Source organism: Artibeus jamaicensis, unplaced genomic scaffold (genome assembly GCF_021234435.1).
Source record: "Artibeus jamaicensis isolate MK-2021 breed Jamaican fruit bat unplaced genomic scaffold, CSHL_Jam_final contig_3126, whole genome shotgun sequence".
Taxonomy (NCBI): Eukaryota; Metazoa; Chordata; class Mammalia; order Chiroptera; family Phyllostomidae; genus Artibeus; species Artibeus jamaicensis.
In genome coordinates, this window is record NW_026521723.1 from 5,595,237 (window position 1) to 5,620,000 (window position 24,764).

The window sequence follows — 24,764 nt, forward strand, 5'->3', positions numbered from 1 at the left end:
CATGGATTCATTTTCACCATTGCTGAGCAGGCCATACCAACATTGATTTGTAGGTTCTAGGCTCTTGAGCCTCAATTTAGTTGGAGGAGCAACTAGTTGAGGGAAGCAAAATATGAAGATGAAAAGGTTTAGTCACAGTGGAAGCAGTTGTATCTTCATTCATTCATTCTTTCACCCTTCTGCTCATCCATCTTCATTTATATGTGCATTAATATATTGATCACTGAAGTACCTGTGGTGTGCTAGGTTTTAGACATAGATGGAATCCTTGCCTTCAGTAATTCAGTTTTATACCAAATTGTCAGGAAGCCTACCAGAAATGGTAGAGAAATCACCTTGTTTTCATGATACACGTTACTGACAAATTATTTTTGTGTTTTTTCCTTGTTGATCTTCCTTTTTTATGACAAGAGAATCTTGTATGTTTTGTTCTCCTTTCTATTCCAGTGCTCACAGCAGTGCTTGGTACATAGTAGATGTTAATTAACTAAGTAATGATTTGAATGAATGAATGAAGGTTCTGGAGGAGAGGGTACATGACCCAGCTATCACCTGATGGTCAAGCTTTGAAAAGGTAGAGAAAGGAGGAAGTGACTGACAGGAAGCTATATGAAAAATAAGGTCACGAAGTGAGAGAAGGGGCCTCTTACAACCGAGAGTAGGAGGATCAGTTGTAAGAAAGCCAGCCTGGATGAGTGGCCACTGTGCGGAGAGAAGCCAGGAACTAAGATGGTTGAGTGAGATACAGATGGAAGGAGCAGAGGGATGTGGCATAACACTGCAGTAAGAAGCAATTTGGTTACTAGCATGCAATTACACAATTTAGGTTCAAATTCAAATCTGAGTTTGCTGCCAATAAACTGGGCATTCAAGATGCTTAACTTCTTTGTGCCTGAATTTCACAATTTCAGTAAAATTTTTTAATTCATCCATTAAGATTATGTTCACTAATATTTTTAATAACAGGACAGAAATGCTTATGCCATTTTTCTTAAAACTAACATGCATGAGTAAAAAAAAGCAGGGTAAAAGCCGAACGTGTAGCGCAGAGCACCTGTTGACATGCCAGGCTTTGGGGTTACAAAGAAAAAGACTGATAGTTAAAAATGTCCATAGTGGTGTGATTGTAAATAATATTTACTTCGATTTAAAAAGCACATATTGTGCGCTTATGAGCATTCATGAAGGTGAGAAGTTAAATCTCCCAAATTAGTTGAGAAACAACATAAGTGATGCTTACAAAGAACATCTGTGTTTTCAGAGGTGGCCCATGAGACTTCCATTTGGCCTGTTGACATACCCAGTCAGAACCTGGGGACATCATTTTTATGCTGTTTCACCTGTTTGTAATACAGACTTGATTGTAGTGGGGGAAATGAGGAACCATTTTATTATCTTAGCTTGTTAAGTATACTCAGTGAGTCAGTATCTGCGAACATCTGCTATTCAATCATTATTTTTGTTATGTTCCTAACGGACATAGGTAAAGAAGTGTACTTGGTTCCTTACTCTCCAAACACTTATAAAAGAACTAAGAAACAAAGCCATCAGATAGAAGACAGTAACTAGAGAACTGGTGAAGTCAAAACAGTTCAATCCTAATTTAGAACTCTTCTCCAGGTTTCTTGCCTGCCTCTTAATCTAGCGGTCTTTCCCTTGCTTCCAGAGTGCCTTCTTGATCAAGTTACTTGGTCCTTCAGATAATTATTGAAAAACAAAAATATAACAGAGAAATGACCGCTGATTCATGTACTGCAGCTGCTTCCAACTCATCAGCACTGGTTTAAGTGATCAAATGATTCTTGGCATTCTTTCAAGAAATTCCACCGGAGGAAGCAGGAAAACCTAACTGTTGACTTGGTTTTAAACAGTGCCTGCCACATAGCAGTATTCTTTCAAAGTTTCAGAGGTGGAATTATGCTCTTCATTTTCTCTAGGAAGATCTCAAGAGAGGGCAGTTAAACCTAACTATTATTCAAGTACAGAAATACCTCAAAATTTCTAAATACATGTTTTGAAAATTGTGGCTTTCTTAATCACAGAAAAGACATACTGACGTATTTAGAAAAAGGGCAAGATCTAACAAAACAAAATTGTTTTAAAACTTTGATTTTCACAGTTGACTAGAGATTTTATATCATGCTCCATGAATTTTGAGTAGTTTCTTTATGCCTTTGTTTTAGTACTTTCCATTATTTTGGGGTCTAATATGGTCCTCTCGTCTTTTATACAGATTTTAATCCTTTCTTTTTTCCAGGATTATATGGCTTCATGTGTACAACAGAATATTGTAGTTTCAAATATGAAGTATTTCTTGAAAGTGAACCTTTGTGAACTCCTGAAAATATTTTTATAAATAAAAATATTTATATAATTTTATTTATAATTTTAATGATCACCGTTTTAATGATGATTTTATAAATTAAAAAATTAGTTACATGCTTTATAATATGGTTAAACAGAAAACTATTGGTATATGCATATATTTTTACTTCAGTTTTCTAAATCTTTACCTCTTTTATTTTACCCAGTCTCATTTCTTTAAATCACTTTAAAGTTTAAGCTTTATCCACAGCACATCCTACCTACACAGATGAATTCCTCTCTTTCAATGACCATGTTGGGCTGCTTGCCTCTCTGTATCGCATCTGAGAGTTTATTTATTAATCACTCCATCATCAAAAGCTGCACCAATGGGCTTGTGACCCTCATTTGAGTTTGGGACAGGTAGTGGAAATTAAGCTTTGGAGTGCTAGGTCAGGGGTTCCACATATCAGCGACAGCACAGGTTGTGTGTGGTCCCAACAGAAGTCGCTCACAGCTTTGCCTTCTCCAGTTATGCCGGAAACTAGTCACTGACCTTTCGTGACCTTGCTTCCTTAACACAACCATGGTACCTTTAGCTTCCAGGCAGTATCCACTCTTGGGAATTGGCAGGTTTCCTGAAGGTTCATGCCATTCCGGATCCGGATAGATTTTTTCCCCCATAGTCTTAAGAAAAATATCATAGATTAAGTATTATTCAAGCTGTATATCCCTTCTCTTTGGTGCTTCTAAATCCTAAAAGCCTTTAGAAAAAAAAAACAAATAAACTATAACATCTATCTGAAGAAAAAAAAGTTAGATAATTTTCCAATGAGCTTCTTAATGTTCTTGATTTTTCATAGGACCGGAAGAAAGTTATCAAAATAATGAAAGAGTGAAATGGATTAAAACCATGGTTAGAGAATTCTGGAGAGCAGTGCCAGTCCAATAAAAGAGGCTTAAAAACACTTGATTTAAGAGGCAGAAATAATCAGTCAGCTGCTCAAAGAGGATAGGAGGGAAAGGAGGCATTTTAGAAATATGTAGAATTCCTTCCTTCAAATTTTATATTTTATTGATGAACAAATATATTTTTAAACTTTTAACTATATGCTAAAAGCATCTGATTTCAGGTGAGAAAATCCAGTTTGAATCTTGACTTTTCAGCTCATTAAGTACATAAGATGTTTGGCCTCTCTCGATCTTAACAACTTTTTCTGTAAAATACAAAGTTTCATAAATAAAAAATTTGGTGTATTATAGATTCACCTTAGATATCTGTGTAACTAGAAAGAGACTTTCTAAAACACTTGCAAATTACAACTTTCAAATATGAAAATGTTTAGAGAGTTGTTAGAGTATAATAGAAATAAACCTTTTCTTTGGGAAACTTACTAGATTAAAAAGAACAGGCCAGTAAATAATATGTATAATCTGATTTGAGAGAATGAGTTTATTTTTATCAAATATGACTTATTTTGTAAGGAATTACAAAAATCAATGATTGTGGTAGTAATCATAAACAGTTAAAAGGAGGATCCCAATCACATACTTAATTACATTGTATTGGGTCTTTTCTTTTTATAAATATATTTTATTGATTATGCTGTTACGGTTGTCCCATTTTACCCCCTCTGCCCTGCACTCCTCTCTTACCAGCATTCCCCCTGGCCCCCTTAGTTGTCCGTGGGTCGTACATATAAGTTCTTTGGCTTCTCCATTTCCTATCCCGTTCTTAAACTCCCCCTGCCTATTTTGTACGTACCATTTATGCTTCTTATTTCCTGTACTTTTTCCCCCATTCTACCCTCTTCCCCTCCCTGCTGATAACCCTCCAGGTAAAGTCCATTTCCGTGATTCTGTTCCTGTTCTAGTTGCTTGCTCAGTCTGTTTGTTTGCTTGTTTGTTTTCTAGGTTCAATTATTAATATTTGTGAATTTGTTGTCATTTTTATGTTCATAGTTTTGATCATCTTCTTTTTCTTAGATAAGTCCCTTTAACATTTCATATAATAATGTGATATGAACTCCTTCAACTTGACCTTATCTGGGAAACACTTTATCTGTGCTTCCAATCTAAATGAGAGCTGTGCTAGATAGAGTAATCTTGGATGTAGGTCCTTCCCTTGGGATACTTCTTTCCAGCCCCTTCTTGCCTGCAAGGTTTCTTTTGAGAAATCAGATGGTAGTCTTACGAGAACTCCTTTGTAGGTAACTGTCTCCTTTTCTCTTGCTACTTTAAAGATTCTCTTCTTATCTTTAATCTTGGCTAATGTAATGATGATGTGCCTTGGTGTGTGCTTCCTTGGGTCCAACTTCTTTGGGACTCTCTGAGCTTTCTGGACTTCCTGGAGGTCTATTCACTTCTCCAGATTGGGGAAATTCTACTTCATTATGTTTTCAAATAAGTTTTCAATTTCTTGCTTTTCCTTTTTTCCTTCTGGCACCCTTATGATTTGGATGTTGGAAAGTTTAAAGTTGTCCCAGAGGTTCCTCAGCCTCTTATCATTTTTTTGAATTCTTGTTTCTTCATTATGTTCTGGTTGAATTTTTATTTCTTCCTTCTCCAAATTATTGATTTGAGTCCTGATTTCCTTCCCTTCACTGTTGGTTCCCTGTACATTTTCCTTTATTTCACTTTTCATAGCCTTCACTTTTCCCTCTAATTTGTGACCATACTCAACCATTTCTGTGAGCATCCTGACTGCTAGTGTTTTGAACTGTGCATCTGATAGGTTGGCTCTCTCTTCATTGCTTAGTTCTATTTTTAGAGCTTTGATTTGTGTTTTATTAGGGCCATATATATATTTTGTTTTTGGCACAGCTTTTAACAAATAAGCTGCATGGTAAGGGGTGGAGCCTTAGGTGTTCACCATGGCAGGGCAACCCACCTGGCTGCAATGTGACACTATATGTTGGGGAGGGAACAGAGAGGGAACAGTGCCACTTGCTCGACTCTCCTGTGGCTTTCAGTCACTTCCCCCACTGTCCACAAGCAAACTGGGCCCTTCTGGTGCTTATTCCTGTGTGGGTGGGCTTGTATACATTCTAGGAACCTGTGGGTCTCTCTAACCACCTCTCCTGTGAGGCTGGGAGTTTCTCCCACTGCTGCAACCCCCACAGGTTTTACCAATAGAGGATTGAGACTTCATTTCCTGGTGCTGGAGCCCTGGGTTGTGCGGTCTGTCTTGCTTGTCAGTCATTCCTCCCGGTTTATCGGCTCGCAAATGTGGGACCGCCCGGTACACCAGCCACCACGTCACCACCCTAGCCCTCCAGCCGCTGCCTTGCCTAGTGTCCTCTCCTCCCTGGCTGCCGGTCTCCACCCCACCTCCCAGTGTGAATGAATGTTCTTTAACTCCTTGGTTGTTTGACTTCCATACAGATCTATTTTCTGGCACTTCCAGTTATTTTTTGTTTTTTAAATTTGTTTTTTTGTTGTTGTTGTGCAAAGAGGCAAAGTGTATCTACCTACACCTCCATCTTGGCAGGAAGTTCTGTTGGGTCTTAATAGTACTAGAAATGTTTCCTTGAGGCAGAGTACTTGACCATAGGTGATTGAAATGTCTTAGTAAGGTTCTATTAAAGTAAAAGGAAAATCTTTATATGGTAAAGAGGCTCTGTAACTTGCTAGTAAATTTATGCTTTTTAGTCTTACAACCATTATGATACAAAGAATATTACTTTCAATTTTTTTGGCATTGGTGCGTATAACTTGTAGATAGCTATGACCCTGGATTTATAATATACATTAACCCCTTCAAGAAGTTAATAATCCCCCACTGTAGTATGACTTTGATATTTGGGAAAACTATTAAGCCTATCAGCCTGCAGAATGTAGTCTACTTACTGGTTGTTGTTGTTGTTGTTTTTCTTCCTCTTCATGTTTTGGTTTAAAAACATGTTAAGATCACCATGTGTTCTTTGTGAGGTTGCTGATTTTTAAGAATATCTTAAACAGGAGCTACAGTGGTGCAGTTCGTTTGCACACGGTACTTATAAAAATATCTTAAACTGACTTTTAGTATAATAGTGCCTTAGCATTAAAGAATGCTCTTAATGTCCCTTAGAGTTTAATAATGCAAGGATATCTTAGGGAAAGTTGAAACATTGAAAAATAGATCTTTGTATACAGCCTGAAGTTTTGAAGTTTGTTTATTTTGCTGTGTTAACCAGGATGCATAGAGCTCAGTCTTTATTAACAACAGGGGTATGTGCAATTTGGGGAGCCCCCAGACAACTTCTTCAAAAATAGTTTAGATTTATTTGGCAAATTTCAGTAATATCGGATGATCATTGATGCTCCATCTCCCATCCTCATACACATACGTTATGGGTCACCAGTTTCTGTTAAATTATGCCATATAACTTATGGAAGTGTTGTTTCTTTGTTTAAGGTAAAAAGTTCTCTTGGTACTGCTTTTTTCCAAAGAGCTTCATATGGAAAAACATAGACGCATGTGATATTTTGGGAATTTTTAATTGTCTTTCATTACATTTAATCATAATTTTACATTTCTAAAAAGCAAATTATCCAATTTTAGAAGCTAACTGGTGTTTTGCTTAATCTTTTATCACCCTTGTTGGTAGTTCAAGGATAGTCTGCATTTGTCCTGTGGTGGTTCTAATGGCAGCAGTCAATTAATCAACTAGTGTAAAAGTGTTTATCTGATACTGACCTTGTGCTGGGCACTTCCCTGGGTATTATGGGATAAACAAAGCCCCTTGAGCTAGTCAATAAATTTTAAGTGGTCATGACCCTAAGTCATATCTTTTGTCTGAAAACTGAGTACTGGGCAACAAAGAGGGTACAGAAACGTCACCTCAAGGGTGTTTTCCTTTTATTTTCCCAAGGAGCTGCCACAGGAGTAATCACTAATCCACTAAATCCTAATCACTTTTGGCAACTGAAGATTATCACTCTTTAAAGAGAAAAGTTTCTAGAGTAAGGCTAGCGGCAGAGTTTGAAACCTCAGTCAGAAAACAGGCTTGAAAACTTTCTACTAATTTTTTTCAACATTTATGGAGTGCAGCACAGTGTGCTAGGTGCTAGGGATGTGAGGATGAACAAAACATGAATTCTGTCTCTCCTGAGGGACCTTAAAGGGTAATGGAGAAACCAGATTTGTACTCGCAAATGAGAGTCTTCAGCGCTCTGACAGTGGCGTGTGCTGAGCATGTGGGAGCACATAGGATGCAGCCTGACTCTGCCTGAAGGAAATGGGCAAGCTGTGGTTTCCGCCAGTCTCTTTAAGTGAAGAAAACAGACTTTAGATTTAGACAAAAGCCACAGAGGAAAATAATGTGGATTAAAAGCCCAAAACATAGTTATCCAAAGGAACTCAGAAATAACATTGCATGAACCTATGATTTAAGATTTGCCAAAGGAATTGAATTTGCAGTTCAATAGTTGAGAAGGACTTTTACTTGTGCTCTGAGAGTCAAATGCTTTATCCTGCCTATATCAGGTCATCAATGAAAGTTTATTAAAATGATCACATTTTTCCCCAGGGACAGATAATTATTATGTAGATAAAGAGTGGACTCCAAACCATATCACAGGCCAGGTTTTGGCAAATTTTATTTTTAGTATTCCTTTAGGCACCTGATAAAATATTTTAAACATAAGATTGTTTTTCTTAGGCTAAGTTTTCATTTTTCCCCCTATCTAGTAGTTGATACTTTTTCATGTTCCCAATTTCAGGCCCCCAGCTAGTTTTTTTATTTTGCTGCCCATTATTCTCTTCCAGAGAACAGCTTCCTTCTTGACTTCCCTGAAAGCCGTACACCTGTCAGCCTCACTCAGGGAAATTCCTAGCTCTTTATGTCCCATCACTGGGGAGCATCACACACCATAGGCCACAGATGGCAAACACAAGGCCCGTGGGCTGAGTCCTGCCCTCCACCTTGTTTTATCTGGCCCGGCACCTTGTTTCTACCCAGGGGCAGTGTAGAGCCCTTGCTTAACTGTTAGGGAGTAGTTACATTTATACAGTCCTAAAGTTACATTCAGCCCTTTGAAGGCAACTGCAAGGCTGAAGTGGCCCCTGGAGAAAATGAGTTTGACACCCTTGCCCTAGGCCCTCTGGGCTAACTGTGGAGAAGGTTGATGATAGTGATGGAAATGATGATGTTGGTGATGCTGAGAATAAGGATATTGCTATCACTATACTCATTCCCAGAGAGTTAGTGTACAGTAGTTCAGAGTGTGAGCTTTGGAGTCAGGCTGCTTAGGTTCAGTGCCAGCTCTTTCACTTCTTAGCTCTGTTCCCTCGGCAGATGGTGTTACCTTCCTTGGACATAGTTTCTCCTCTTCCGTAAAACAGGTGCGATCAGAATAGTATCTGTTGTGCCATAGGATTATTTAGAGAATTAGATGAATTAGACATACCACATAATAAGAGTTCAAAAATGTTACTAGGTAGACTCAAGTTTGTAACTGGCACAGTGCTAAGAGTATTATCTCTTAAGTCCCCACGAGCACCTTGTAGGTGCTATTTAACTACCTTTTGTAGATGAGGAAACTGAGGCTTAGAAAAGTGAAATAACTTGCCCATGGTCACATGTTCTGGATTCAAACTCGGATCTGCGTGGTTCCAGAATGCCTGCTCTTCGGACTAAAACATGATGCCCTCTGGGAATCACAGGACAGCAGGAGCGCAGCCGCAGCTCCCGGCAGTTATGCCAGCCGCGTCTGCGGGCCAGGCAGCGCCTGCGCCAGGTAGCTGTACTGGACCATCCATCAGGACTGAGTTCTGGTTCTGGCTTTCACTGCCTTCCATTTGATCTTGAGCAAGTCACTTAAGCCAGTCATTTTTCAACCGGTGTGCCAAAAAGGTACACTGGTGTGCCACAAGAATTCTTAAAACACATAATACTTGACTGTTTAGTCAGGGGGACTGACCTCTTTTCCCTTAGACTGTCAAATTAAAAAAATGACAATAGCCAACACAACAATAGCTGTTTGGTGTGAATGAGTCAAAATTATATCTATTTTTTGTCAGATCATCAAAAAAATATTTTGGTGTGCTGCAGAATTTTAGTAATTAGTTTACATGTGTCATAAGATGAAAAAGTTTGAAAATCACTAATTTAAATACTTTTAAGGCTCCGATTTATAATCAGTAACCTGGAAATCATAGTAGAGTTGCTTAAAGTGTTGAGTGAGACTATAATACTGGTAACCACATGATAGATAATTCATGGAAGAAAATAAAGTGCCTAGCTTACCGTTTGGACATTTTATTATTATTTTATTATTTATTATTTTTTAAAAGATTTTATTTCTCTTTAGAGGGGAAAGGAAGGAGAGAGGGAGAGAAACATCAATGTATGGTTGCCTCTCATTCATCCCCTGCTGGAAACTGGTCTGCAACCCAGGCATGTGCCCTGACTGGGAATTGAACCGAGATACTCTGGTTCATAGGCCCTCACTCAATCCACTGCACTATACCAGCCAGGGCCCATATGGACATTTTAAATAGAACAGGTAATATCAGTTAACTTTTTAAAACCTTATCTCCCCTTCGAGGTTATTGAGGAATTTTGTTTGCTACTTTGGAAAGGGAGAGGTTTATTTCATGCTCCTGGGGATGAATCTAAGGTTCTGGGGCACTTGATGCAACTAGATTGGCTGGGCACCTGAAGCTTTGGGCCACCAAACGCCATAAATAAAAACATTTAGCGGATAATAAAAGGAACATGTAGCTGGTGTTGGTTGGATCAGGCATGGATTTGACACTAAAGAGAATCACATCTGAAAAATATCTTAGGCCTCCTGTTTCTGGGAACCTTGCTATAGCAGGTTGAAGTTTTGGGACAGAGCATAATAGAGTGATATCTTTCTATGCATAACTCAGCCAGCCGTCTAGCACAGCGAGTGCTGCAGAATCCATATGACCTCTGGAGATAAATAGAAGACACCCATTCCTTAAATCATTTTTATGAGAATTAAACAAACAGATCTAGTTAGCTTTCTGACTGATTGCCACACCTGTGGCAGTTAGAACGGAGAGGAGAGTTTCATGCAGGCAGTCAGGGGGGAGAAATGGTCGGAGGAGCCTGGCCAAGAAGGGAAGGAAAATCCAGAGCACAAGTTTTCTTGGTATGTAATCTTTAGGAAAAGCATGTTCACTTTTGTGAACTCATGTTAATTTTGTGAGATAGTTTAAGAAGGTGAGAGTAACCTCTTTTTATGAGGAAGAAAACAGGGAGTTTCATTCCCTGCTCAGGGGCTGACAACTTTAGTTGGTGGGTCAGGAATTGAACCCACACCCCTCACTTCTTGGCAAAAACTGCATACAGCTAAACAGGAGTAACTTCAGGGGTCTCAGGGGCATTACTGTGAGAGCTCAGCAGGATTGATGTTAGTAGTAAACGTCTGGAACCAGTAATAAAAGATAAAATTATGTTGGTGTGATATAAGAAGGTGGGAAAGAGTTCCCCATTTTAAGAAGATTTTCATTTATAAGTTTAAAATTAGGAGGCACCCTGGCTGGTGTGGCTCAGTTGGTTGGAGTGTTAACCGCAAGGCTGTGGGTTGGTTCTCCTGCCTGGGCGAGTGGACCCTGGTTCTGACCTGTGAGGGAGGCAACCAATCAGGGCTTTTTCTCTTTTGGATGTTTTTCTCGCTCCCTTCCTCTCTCTCTAAAAACAGTGAAAAAATGTCCACAGGTGAGGATTGAAAAAATAAAGAAAATTAGGAGAAAAAAAACTTATGGTACTCAAAGAATATAAAACAGAGATAACTGGAAAACTTAGTTGCTTTAAGTGGCTTATTTCCTGAGGTTCTAGATTGATGGGTGCTTTGGACTAGAAGAAGGATGAACCAGTTCAGTGGTCTTTAAACATTTGTGCTCCAGTAAAAAAAATTTGAAAACTATGGATTCCCTCACTGATATTTAAATTTTTGTCATAAGTTTAAATCACTGGAATGGTATAATCAATTGTAAATACTGCCGTTTCTGGATAAACTTGTCATACCATTCTTAAATATTTGAGTCAAATACCATAGCTATACATGATACCTACCACTGTCCATTTACAAACTGCTCTTTAACAGTCAGAAAATTTACTGGTAATTTCTCTCTTTACAGTCTTTATTATTACACTTTTCCTACTAAATTTTGTCCTTATGTATTATATGCTTAAAAATCTATTTTTGATCACCCTATCATACTTTGCTGATAAAATTTAATTTACAGTGACAGAACGCTCTTGTTTTTTAAGAAGTTATTACAGTGATTAGTATGCAATTGATCATAATATGTGAATTATAAATTTTATAAATTATAATAGAAAAAATACAATTCTACTGGAAATTTATCTCTTAATATGTTGCTGGTGCTTTTCTAATTAGTTCTTATTATAAGTAGATGAATATTACTCATTACAAAAAGAGTTTAGCATATTACTTATTCTTTTAAATATAAGCACTGTTGAATTTTGTTTATATAAGTAAGTTGAAGAGGAGGATGAGAGTGTTTATAAACCAGTATCACTCAAATATTTGAACTTGTGGCTTAAATTGAAAATCACAATGATCTGTCACTTAAAATACTTTTTATGATTTATCAGCTAACAACCAATTTAGGTTCTTCTCTACTTTTATTCCAAGCAGAGAATTGGCAAAGACACCCAAGTTGCAAAAGAGTGATTAGGGTGATACCCTTTTTACCATCAGTAGTTTTCTCCTGTGTTCTGCCCAGAGGCGCTTCCCTGCCCCGTGCAGTGAATGCTTCCTAGTGAGATTTGTGATGGGTGAGTTGTGCCTTGACTTTGTAAAGTGGGACATGGGGAATTGGAAAAGGTGAAGTGGGAAGTTGAAACCTGCTGTGTGGGAGCATTCTCAGGTAGATTGGTTTCAGGGAAAGGTATTTAGAAAAGTTGATGTGTAAATTGATTTAACTTCTGTTTCCCTGTGTACGCTTCATACCATTTGGAAAGTTGCACGAACTTCTGAGATTTTTGTCTTCCCTCATATGAAGGCTGTTGTGCTAGTAATCAGTGTATTACCAGCTCTTAATTAAAAAGATCTTTTAATCCCTGGTGCATGCGTGCGTGTGTGCGTGCGTGCGTGCGTGTGTGTGTGTATCCTTTAAACTAAACCTAAAACACAGCTGACCAGGGTAAATAGTTGTCTAGGGTAATGTCATAGGTCTTGATTGCTTCTAAGCATCCGTTTATACATCGTCTTTTCCTGAGCGTGAATCTTCACGATCCTAATTTCCTCCAAATTCTCCAGATCAGGATTAACACTCTAACTACTATTTAACTTTTTCTTATACATCTTTTGGTAATCCTACTCATATTTATTGGTACTTTGGCAAAACATATCTTAAACAGCTCAATTAAGAAATTACTTGCCATTTTAAGTAAATAAGAAACAATTGGCCGCACTCAGATTACTTTTTTGCTCTGGCTTATTTCTTTTGGTATCAGTTCATAAAAATTAAAAACAATACAAGAGATCTCAGATATAATTTGTATTAACCCTTTCCTTTTACAGAAAACGAAACCAGAGAGATTAAACCAGTTGTCCAAGGTCACAGGGTTGGTATTGGAATAGGAGAACCTGGGTCTCCTAATTCCCAGTATTACACCCCTTGCTGCATTACATCTTCTGCTGCCTTTTGCTAAATTGCATTCCTCACCTCAATCCTACTTAATATTATTTCTCCTGGGGCTTGACTGAGCTTTTGTTGACTCAGCATTATTTTTCAAACAGAGAGGCATTTGCTTTTTCATTGAAGACATTTCTCCAAACAAAAATACTTCTTACCCCCGGGCAAATAGTTTCTGTGGCACAGTGGGACACAGGGAGGCGAGCCTGGGGCCCTGCGGCCCCAGGCAGTGGCACTGGGGGAGGGGGAATGTTAACAGGTCAGAGTAGAGGTGGATTGGCAGAGCGGGGGCTGGTGGGAGGTGGGAAGCTTACATCATTTCCCTGCAACTGGGCTCTGGCGAGGCTGTAAGGCCTCACTTTCCCCTGTGTAATAGTTTACCAGATTGACAGAGATTCGTAAAAGAAAGAAAAGGTATGGCAGGATGGATGCTCACCCCGTTCATAAAGCTGCTATAAGATGAAATTGTCAATAATAACTAGAAGCAGCCAGGACTGTCTGTGCTTCGCTCTCCCCCCCCACCCCCAGCTCAGTTCCTTTCTGCTCCGCCCCATCTCTGCTCTCTCTGCTGCTCAGATCAGCTTCCTGCTTCTCTTGAGCTGTTCTCCTATAAAGCTGGTCTGCTTTCACTGAAAGCATTATATTCATAAGTCTGAGTCAGGTTTTGTGGAAGTATTGTTGGCTTGGTTTTCTTTGGGGGATAGAGGGGGAGGGAGGAGTTTTTAAAAAAAAGAAAGGGGCAGGCTGATGAAAAAGCAAAATCATCATGAATTTTGTTGTCACATCTTGCCGGTGTTACAACCAGCTCTGTAGACTGCTGCACTGAAAACATTTCTGTGAGAGGTATGTGCTTGAAAATGGAAAGGTGACTGTTGGCTGTGGAGCAAACTGTCCGCCCAGCAGCTGCTTAGATGTCTGGCTGTAAGGTCGGAATTCTTCCTAGTGTTTTGATAAAGCAAGTGTCCTTACTTGAAGTGTGGTACAGTGAACCAGCTATTGGTAAAATGTGAAATGTGTGCTCAGTTCGTCCCTACATCAGGACTCCTGAAATGTTCGTTCAGGCTGAATATTTCTAGTCAAAACCACAGTGTTATTCCAGGCTCTCTTGGCGGTGGTTGTCTGTAAACAAGATGATGATCTTTAATACCTCTCTCATTATTTATGAACCACACGACAGAGATTAATGAGAGAGACTTCCAGTAGCCTAGCAGAAGTTTCAGATTCATTAGGAGCTTTTCCATGACAGATGGCAAAAGTAAAAGGAAATGGTTGATGAGTTTAGCGTAACCTAAAGTGAAAGTTTTCAAGTTTAGAGGGTGTGTTACAGCTAAGTGGAGAAATCTGGAGGGGCCACCAAAATTTAGAATCATAACCCCACCCACCGGAGTGCATGTCTGAACTCTGTTATGGCCAGAAGGCTTTTGAACACATATGGATGTATCTTTTCAACAGAAATTAGGGAACATGTATAAATGTTTCTATTTAGTTATTAAAATAATAGTATTAAGAATAAGAATGTAACCAACACCAAAGGAGATGTGGAAAACTGTATATTGATTATGAAATACTCAGGCTTGTTCTGTTGTAAGAAGTTTCAGAGAATATTTAAAGTAGGTAAATACTTTTGTCTTGTACGTTGCATACGGCAGTGTGGCACAGACCATTCAAACTACAAAGTAGTTTCTGCTTGATTTTAAGAATTATTTTATCATTAAGAAACTTGAGAATTCTTGAATGTTAGCATGTTTTAAACTTATTTTTAAAAACTTCAGAATTGTTTATCAATATATAAATGGGCTTATTCCCACAAAGACAGTAAGTAGAGCTTAAATCATTGAAAATGCTCGTGAACAGAATAAGCTAGTGCTTATAAGTTAACTGAAATTTTTCCCTTGAAGAAACTGTGCCGTTTAAACTTCATTTCTTTTCAGGTGTGTGCAAGCAGAGCTAATCTTCACGATTATACCAGATAACATTAACAAGCTAAAAAGATAAAATGTTCTAGAACAAAAGATATGGGAAGTAGTAAACCTACTGCAGGCTGCTGACAAGGAATCCTGTCTACACAGCACAGGCAGGTGGCCACCCTGACTGTATTAACTTGGTCATTCTCAAGTGCACATTAGAAACCCCCGGAGAACTTCCATTTTTCTTTTGTTTTTTAAACTAGCAAGTATCTTTTATTTATTTTTTTACATTATTTTTTTAATTGTGCTTTTTCCATTACCGTTTATTCCCCCTACCTTTGCCCAGGCCCCGCCCCAGAGATTCTAACTTAATTGGTTGGGTGGGGGAGAGGGCTGGGCGTCGACAGGCTTAAAACATTCCCAAGTGTTTCTAATGCGGCGCCAGAGGCGACAATAGTTTGCATTTCCTGAACATCCTCAGTGGTGTTCTGTTCTGGGTTCCTTTCTGTTTTGGGTACCATTTGGATCAACACCAAATCTGCTTTGGTATCTGTCCTCTTAGGACTGAACTTTGTCACTTGCAGCTCATCATACATTTACCATCTCTCCCCCAAGACAGCTTTTCCAGGCTAAAGGGTCCTACTTTCCTCAGTCTTCAGGACTTGCTTTCTAGGTTCTTTCCCACTCTGGTTTCTCTCTGTCATGGAATTGCTCTTCTTTGCCAGTATCACTCTTAAACAGCATACTGACAAATAGAATCCTGGCGACTCATCCCATCATTTTAGATGTGTGGTGCCCAGCACAGGATGCAGAGAATACAGTAAAGCTGTGATTCCCTTGTTCTGGACATTGTACTTCTGTTATTGGTGGCAAAGACTTACATTAGCTTTTTTGACAGTCACATCACACTGTTGATTCATGGTAAAGTTCGAACTCAGCTCAAGCTCTCAGTTCTTTTTCACAGGAACTGTGTGCTCTGACTCCATGAGTGTAGTTTTTCTTTTTTTACTGTAGTTCCAGATTTACATTTATGCTTGTGAAGTATAAGAGGAAAATCCAGTGAATCATTTATTCCACACAGGGAGAGGGACGTATCCAAACTGAATACCAAAAGTTTATTATGTGCATATAATAACAAATTTAATGAGTAATCTATTCCATTCATTTGAATCTGCAGCTCAGTTTAATCTGTTAGTTCAGTCTGTTTTCCAGTGATCCTTCTTATTCAAGACTGCACATTTACTATTCAAAGTTAAGAGCCCATTTGACAATATTTGTAATAAATATGTTGTGGAGGAAAAATAATTTTCCTTCTATCTACCTAAGTTCTTCTGCCTGGTCCAATAGTAAAATTGACACTAGACAGGTTCACAGGAGAAAATAACCAAGTTTATGATGTATGTTCATAATGGGGGCTCCAGAAGAATGTGGCATCCGAGAACAAATTGGTCAGTTGAGGCTTACATGCCATTTTGGACTACGGGGAGGGAGGTGGTGGTCTGGGGGAGTCTGACAGACCACGGGAAGGTGAGAGGTAGCTCCCTGCCTTTAAACAGGCTTTTCTGTCTAAATTTCTTTAGGCAGGTAAGGGGGAGGTAAAAGACTATTTTTGAGTCTTTTCTTAAAAATAACTAGCTTCAGATAATATCTCCAACAGGCATATTTTGGGGTTTCATATTCTGTTCCCCCTCAAATACTTTGTCAAAAGCCCTTTTCAGTATCAAAACACATAATATCCATGGTATTCTCCTGTACTGTTTGTGTATTATCTTTACCTTAAGAGTCTGTGTGTTGAATTTGTTATGGCATTCTTTTTTAATGAGAGAAATAGAAGAAAACACTTTGCAGATGAGCAGGTGAACTTGTCTAGGATCATACAACTCACCACTGTCAAGGCCAGAACCCTCTTCCAGCTCCCGCCGCCCCCCAGTGCTCGGTGGGTCAAACCACAGGTGCCACTGCCGTTTGTTATCTAGGGTAAGACTTCAAAGAAAACTGAAAGGAAATAAAGCCTTCCTGGATGCTCCACTGTCTCTTTTGGGATATTTAATATTTAATCTCTTACCATGTAGCCCAATCAACTTTGGATTTGTTTTTAATTTAGTATTCTGCCCAGAGCAATAAAAGAGGAGTCAGCATTACTAAGTTAACTGCAGAGAATAGTATTCTTAGGAGTTTGGCCATCCTTAACTACCCCCTGCCCCTATTTCACACACGGTTGATTGTAATATTGCTTTGCTTATGATGACTTATACCATGGGAAAGTTTTGATTAAGGGAGAGGTGTATATGGCTAGTTTTCTAATTTTGCAGATGAAGAAACTGAGACCCAGGCAGAAAAGGCTTACTGTATCCATAGTGCTTAACAGTGCGTTTGGTATATAAGCATGCTTAGCACATAAGATACATTTAGTAAATGACTGGTTATTTGCACAGCTTTCTTCAATATTGTTTTCTTCTTCACACAGGAATTGGATTTACCTTTCTTTTCCCCCAGCTTTGCCTTTGGGCACCCATTTCCTTAAAAGTGTTGAAATGGAACAGATTTTTCAAGAATACCTATTACTTAAAAAAAAAAAAAACCCTCCAGTGACACAGAACAAGCTCAGGTAACCAGGTTTATTTTTCTAGCTTTTGACTTACTGGAAAATAAGTCCCTTTCTGCCCCTTTAAAAATGGATTTAAAACAATTTAGTTAAAAAGAAAAGAAGAAGAAGAGCATTAGAAAAATGAATAGCCCGGGGCCGTCTGTATTCATCTAGCCCAATGACCACGTCTTCATTAGGGTCCAGTGAAAACTGATGCTCACAGCAAGGCTGAGCCTAATGTATGATAAGCCCTGCAGTCACCAGTGATTTAATTATGTTCCCTATACTGTACTTACTAAAGTAACAAAATATACTTTAATACATTTGGAAAGGTTTTCAATAGCAGGGGCTGAAACAAAAAGCCTTTATAAGTCAATTCAGTCAGTCAGACTAGGCTCTTTTTCAATATAGCCTTTTGGTCAATACAGGTTTGATCGTATGACCTCCTTTACAGTTTGGAAAGACCTGCTTTTATTAACTTGATAGAGTATCAGCAGTAACACCCTGTGAAGCCAAATTTCTAGAGTATCCCTTGCTGCTTTTGCCCCACTGGTCCCAAGTGTCTATTTTCTAAAGCATGTTTAAATTACTTCAATTAATAGTGGTTGTATTTTTATGTATTTCTCTTAACTTGTATCCTGAAATTCATTCTCATAACCCCTTCACTGTTTTCATGCTTCCAAATGATGCTTTTAACCAGATGTTTTTAAAAATTTTTAAATTTATTTATCTTTAGAGGGGAAGGGAAGGAAAGAGGGAGAGAAATATTAACGTATGGTTGCCTCTCGTGTGTCCCTTGCTGGGAACTGGCCTGCAACCCAGGCATATGCCCTGACTGGGAATCGAACCGTGATCCTCTGGTTCGCAGGCTCACACTCAATCCACTGAGCTACACCAGCCAGGGCTTAACCAAATGTTTTTAACATAGAATGTGGATTAAATGTTCACAGAACCATGAACCACGTATACATTATCCATATGAAAGAATACAGTTTGAGGCACTGGCAAGGTAGCTCAGTGTGTTAGAGTGTTGTCTGATAACACCAAGGTTGAGAGTTTGATCTCTGGTCAGGGCACAAACAAGAAGCAACAAATGAATGCAAAGAAATAAGTGGTACAAAAAATTGATGTGTTTCTCTCCCCCTCTCAAATCAATAAATTTAACAATTAAAAAAAACAGTACAGTTTGAACACTGTACTGTTCATATTACACGCACTGTAATATGACAGATTAAGGTACAGTTATTTCTAGAATTAGTTAATTCTTGAGTAGTACTCAGTACAAAGTATCCATATTTGAAATCAAAGGTGAGATATTAGAAAAAAAACATGGGTTGGGGAGTAAAGGATTCATCGCAAATACTTCTTGGTGTAGAATATTAAATTGTAAAGACTTCAAAACCTTACCCCTCTAAATTGCTGTTCAGAAAGTACTTAGGGAGAATCTTCTAAAAGTTTCCACAAATTACTGTTTTACATGCCACAACCCAACAGTAATTTTTCTATACGTTTTTCTTTGTTACTGTTTTCACTATTATAAAGAAACTGAGTGGAGCTCATCCAACTTTAGAGAGAGTGCTGGATAACTGAACTTTTAGGTCAGTTTTTGATAGTTATTTATAAAATGTGTTTTTTATACAGTGAACTTTATTTAACCTCTGAAAATGTGTGTGTGTGTGTGTGTGTGTATGTGTGTATGCATATATATACAAATCCTTACAGCCTTTAAAATGATAAAGAATTGCAAGAAAATCGTGGGCTGGTTGCTGAAGTATTCATAATACATAAGTCTGTCTTAGTCTATTCAGGCTGCTGTAACAAAATGGGTCCGATTGGATGGCTTATGATCAACATTTATTTCTCATAGTTCTGCAGGCGGGAAGTCAGAGATCAGGGGGCCAGCCTGGGCAGGTGAGGGCTGTCTTCTGGGTCCAGACTTCTTGTGTCCTCATAGGCCCAAAGGGTTAAGGGTATTTTTTTTTATAAAAGCACTACTCCCTATGCTGTACACCTGAAACTAATACAAAATAATATTGAATATAAACTGTAATTGAAGGAAATTTTTAAAAATTTAAAAATAAAGGTCTCTTAAGTGGCAGCCCTAAATAAAATAAAAACAAAAGCAACAATCCCATGAGGGCTTCACCTTCCTGTCTTAAGCACCTCTCAAAGGCTTTACCTAATACCATCACATTGGACATTAATATTTCAGCACAGGAATTTGGAGGGGGAAGCATTCAGACCAAGGTATCCTACCCCTGGGACCCCCAAATTTATGTCTTCCTCCTATGCAAAATATACTCATTCCATTCCAGTTGCCCTTTAAAATCACATCTAAATATTATCTACATCAGATATGGGTGAGACTGAAGGTATGATTCAAACAAGCTATGTGTTTCCAAAATATAATGGTGGGATGGTCATAGAATTAATTATTCATATTAAAAAGGGGAGAAATAGGAAACAAAGGGGTGTAATAGACACCAAGCAAGTCAAAACCCAATAGGGCAAAAGACATCAAGTCTTAGGGCTAGAGGGTAATCTTTAACTCGATGTTCTGCCCACCAGGCCAACTGGAGCAGGGGTCCCACCTTGGATACACTCAGGGTGACCCTACCCCCATGGCTTTGCTGAGTCCAGCCCACACAGCAACTTTCCCAGGACAGAATGGCATGGCTGTGACTCTGTCTGTTTGGGGTTACCTGATGGTTTCAGTCTTTTTCCTATAGCTCTCTGGGGCATTGCCCCAGTGGGGGTCTCTGGTAGACTCGCCCTTACCACGTCCTTCTGCCCCTTAGCTCCAGGCACTTCCATCCTTTGAAATGTAGATGGAGGTAGCCACTGCCCCACTGGCTCCCATAATTTTGGGTGGAAGGTCTTCTGGCCTGTTGAAAACCAGGTGATACCCTAGACCCTTTTGAAAGCAAGGGTCCCTGACAAGCTCTGAATTGCCTTTGGGGTCCTTTTTCTTTTGTCTTGAAGAATATCACAGGTTCCCAGCAGAATACCTCTGTGGACCCATCCTATATATCTATCCCAAGAGATCTGATGATCAGCCTTCATTCATTTTTGTATCCTTCCCCTTCAATTCAGATTGGCTGTTTTCCTGCTGGTGTGGCTGAATATTCTGGGTTCACACCCATACTAATCTTTTTATCTTAGATAAAAGGTCTCTTGGTCATACCCTTAGTATTCTCTTCCAAGAGACTGTTATAATATGGGTATGTCGAGAATTTTCCAATTTAAAACACTTTTGTTTTCCTTTAGATTAAAATTCCACCTTTAAATCATTTTTTTCTTTCATTTTCCTATAAGTGTTCAAAAGAAGCCAAGCTGCACCTTCAACACATTGCTTAGAAAAGGTTCAGCCAGATACCCAAACTCATCACTCATGCTTTTATCACTCACACATTCTGTCTTTCATAAAATACTAGGACATGTACAGTTCAGCCAAATTCTTTGCTACTTTGTAACAAGGATGGCCTTTTCTTCATTTTTCACTAATATGTTCCTCATTTCTGAGCTCTCGTCCCAATGACCCCTTACTTTCATATTTCCATGAACATTCTATTCATGACCACTTAGGCTTTTCTGTGGGAAGATTGAAGCTTTCTGTACCACTCATTTCTTCTGAGCCTTCACGAGAATTTCTTTTAATGGCGTGTTCACGGTAATGTAGGCTTTTCTTTCCATGTGCTTCAAAACCGCTTCAGCCTCTACCCACTACTCAATTCCAAAGCCACTTCTCATTTTGAGGTATTTGTGATAGTAGTATCATACTTTCAGTAACAATGTTCTAACAACAACAACAACAACAACAAATACTTATTTCTCACAGGTCTGGAGGCTGAAAATCTGAGATCAGTCATAATTTGATTATGAATGACATAGCCTCTTACCAGGAGAATTACTGTTATTGTTAAGCTCCAGAGAAAATGGATGTCAAGGGCCTTAGCGAGTAGGCCTAAGTTAACCTAAATAAAGCACCAGGTCAAATATGTATGACTTACACATTGAAATATAATATATTTATTAATACCTTCTATATCATCTTTGCATAAATCTTAGAGTTATTTGATTATTTTTGTTCAAATGCTTCAGTTAGATTTATTTGAAGATGAATGAGGTCTGTCCAGAAGGTATCCATCCATGTAATATGAAAAATAGAGATGTTTATAGAAGGAGATACAAGAAACATTGTATGTAGGACAATGACACCTCAGTCCCCTTCAAAGTAGGCACCTGGGATCTCACACAGTTCTCCCAGTTGCCATCAGCTGCCCTGTTGTATTTTTCTGAATCTCATCAAGGGTCTGAAATGTCTTCCCTTTCAAAGGTGATTTTAGTTTTGGGAAAAGCCAGAAGTCACAGGGCACCAAATCAGGATTGTGGGGGAGCTGAGTCACCTGGGTAATTTGATGTTTTGCCAAAAACCTCTGCACGAGGTGTGATGCATGAGTGGGCGCGTTATTGTGATGAAGCTGCCAAAAATCACCAGCTGCCCATAGCTGTGGCCTTCTGAATCATCCAAATAGTTTCCACAGAGGAATGAGAGTTCAAGCTTCACACACAATTTGATGCAGATTCATTGCTCTGCTTGCTCAGTCATTTTGAAGGCGACAGCTGCACAGTACACATGCTCAGTGGTGTCCACCACCCCCACTGACTAGTACAGTGAAGTCATCACTGTTCACACATTCGAATTCCATTTCACTCCCCTTCACTGTCAGGTTACATAGATGTTGTGCAAATCATTCTCCTTATATTAACATGGCTGTGTTTTTCCAGACAGACCTTGTACAGGTAGTCTTATTCTTATTTAACAAGGGATTTATCCTAGTCTGGGGGCTCAGGAAAATCCATCTTGGAGAAAGTGATGGATAAGATAAGATGTGACTAGTAGATTTATATGTAAATTAGGCTGGGAGGAAATGCAAAGCACCTGAGGTGAGAAAGAGCAGGATGCCTAAGAGAAACTAGAATATTATGACTAGAGTTTCAAAAAGAGCAAAAAGGATGGTATGATGCAGGTGGAAACCAGAGTATGTGGAATTTCATGTGCTTTGGTGAGATTATGGCAAGCTAGGGTGCAGGGTGTTTGGATTTGCATTTTGTAAAGATTAGTCTGGTTGCTACAGGAGGGATACTTTGGAGGGAGGCATAAATGGGGATTCACAAATCATTTAAGAGATTGTTTTGGTGGTAGGTTGGGCCAGGTGGTGGCAGTGGGGATTTAGGAGCTTGAATTAACAGTGTTTTATGATATACTACATGTATAAGAGTAAGGCAGGGGGAATCCACACACTAGCCTTAGCATCCGGTACATTGGACGTATAGTGACAACCACCAAAATAGAGAAAGCCCCAAGAGAAGCAGAGCTGGGGCTTTAGAGCAAAGATCATGCATTTAAATGTACACATGTTGAGCTTGAGGTGCCATTAAGATACCCGGAGTAAATTTTCATGTGTCAGTAAAATATATCTGGACTTCAGAAGAGAGGATTGGCTGAAATACAAATTTGGCAGTCATTGGCATATGTCAATTGAAGCTTCCAGAATGAATGACATCAGCTGGGAGGTGAAAGTAAAAGCTGACCCAGTAACCCCAGCCCAAGGCCCTGCAGAGGAGACACTTTTACCCAAGGAATGAGAACATGAATAAATATCCTGTAGTCATTTGCTTTTTGTTTGTGAGTTTTTTAAATCAATATTGATTTATAATTTTTCACTATATGTTTTATTTTGAAATTATGGATTCACATGCAGCTATCAGAAATAATACATAGCGATATGTACCCTTCATCCATGTTCTCCCAGTGGTAACTTCCTGCAAAACTCTAGTCCAGTGCCACAACCAGAGTACTGAAATAGAGATGGTCTGTGTGCGAAACATTTCTTCACCTCAGGGATCCCCCACGTTGCTCTTTTTATAGCCACATCCAAAATCTCTTCTCACTACCCCTTTATAACTCCTTGCAACTGCTAATCTGTCCTCCATTTTTACAGTTTTGTCAACTCAAGGGTGTTGTAGCAATAGTCATACAGTAAGTACATAGTCCTTTGAAATTGCCTTTTTTTTTCACTCAGCATAGTTCTCTAGAGGTTCATGTAACTTGTTGTATCAGTAGCTTTTTATTCTTTTTTTTTAACTTAGAGACTCAAACTAACACCTATTTTTTAATTTTTTTAAAAGATTTAAAAATATTTATCTTTAGAGGGGAAGGAGAAAGAGAGAGAAACATCAATGTATGGTTGCCTTTTGTGCACCCCCTGCTGGGAACTGGCCTGCAGGGAACTGGCCTGCAACCCAGGCATGTGCCTTGACTGGGAATCCAACCGCGATCCTCTGGTTTGCAGGCCTGTGCTCAATCCACTGAGCCACACCAGCCAGGGAGTAGCTTTTTATTCTGAATAGTCTTCTACAGTGTGGAGGTATATATCACTTTGTTTAACCACATGTTGAAATTCATCTGAGTTTCCAGTCTGGGGCTATTATGAATAAAGCTGCTATGAACATTTATGTACATATTTTCATATGAATCAGGGTGTTAATGATAATTGCTTGTTCAGTTTTTACTGTTGCATTTCACAAAATACTTATATACAGGGTGGGGTAAAAGTAGGTTTACAGTTTGTATGGAAAATAATATAATAATAAATAAAACAAGAGTAAACTGTGTTTTATGTATTCACAACTGCAAACCTACTTTAGCTCCGCCCTGTATGTTTTAAATATTAATCTTTTGTCAGCTATGTATTTGACATGTATTTTCTTCCAGTCTTGTAAATCATTTTTATCTTCTTTATAAGGTTTTTGGGAGAACAAAAGTTTAAAATTTTGATGGATTTCACCAATATTTCCTTTTATGGATTGGGCTTTTGGTGTCAAGTCTGCTAATTTTTTTGAAGATTTCATTTATTTTTAGAGAGAGGGGAAGGGAGGGAGAAAGGGAGAGACACATCAATGCGTGGTTGCCTCTCACATGGCCCCCACTGGGGACCTGGCCCGAAACCCAGGCATGTGCCCTGACTGGGAATCGAACTGGCGACCCTTTGGTTCTCAGCCCGTGCTCAGTCCACTGAGCTGCACCAGCCAGGGCTCAAGTCTAAGAATTTTTAACCTAGCCCTAAATTCTGAACATTTTCTTATATATTTTCTCCCCTGAAAGTTCTGTAGTTTTGTCTTTTATACTTCAGTCCATGATTCATTGTGCGTTAATTTTTGTTGATGATGTGAGGCTTTTGCTTATGGATGTCCTGTTGCCGTGGCACCAGTAGTTTGAACTGGCTGTTCTTCCTCCATTGGTTTGTGTCTGTGCCTCATTCAAAAATTAGATAGGCATGTG

General features: G+C 38.9%; 1 protein-coding gene across 18 annotated transcripts in view; it reads left to right on the top strand.

The window, feature by feature from the left end:
- The window catches only part of BBX (BBX high mobility group box domain containing), a 255,771-nt gene that overhangs the window by 56,431 nt on the left and 174,576 nt on the right, over positions 1 to 24,764 (top strand). Inside the window, exon 2 of one of the 18 annotated variants that reach the window (XM_053663012.1) lies at positions 17,300 to 17,440. The exons of 15 other annotated variants lie outside the window; for them this stretch is intronic. The gene's annotated coding sequence lies outside the window, so the exon portion shown is untranslated. Of the gene's footprint in view, positions 1 to 13,318; positions 13,340 to 13,614; positions 13,769 to 17,299; positions 17,441 to 24,764 lie in introns of those variants that run through there. 2 more of the 18 variants (XM_053663015.1, XM_053663014.1) reach the window with 2 other exon arrangements.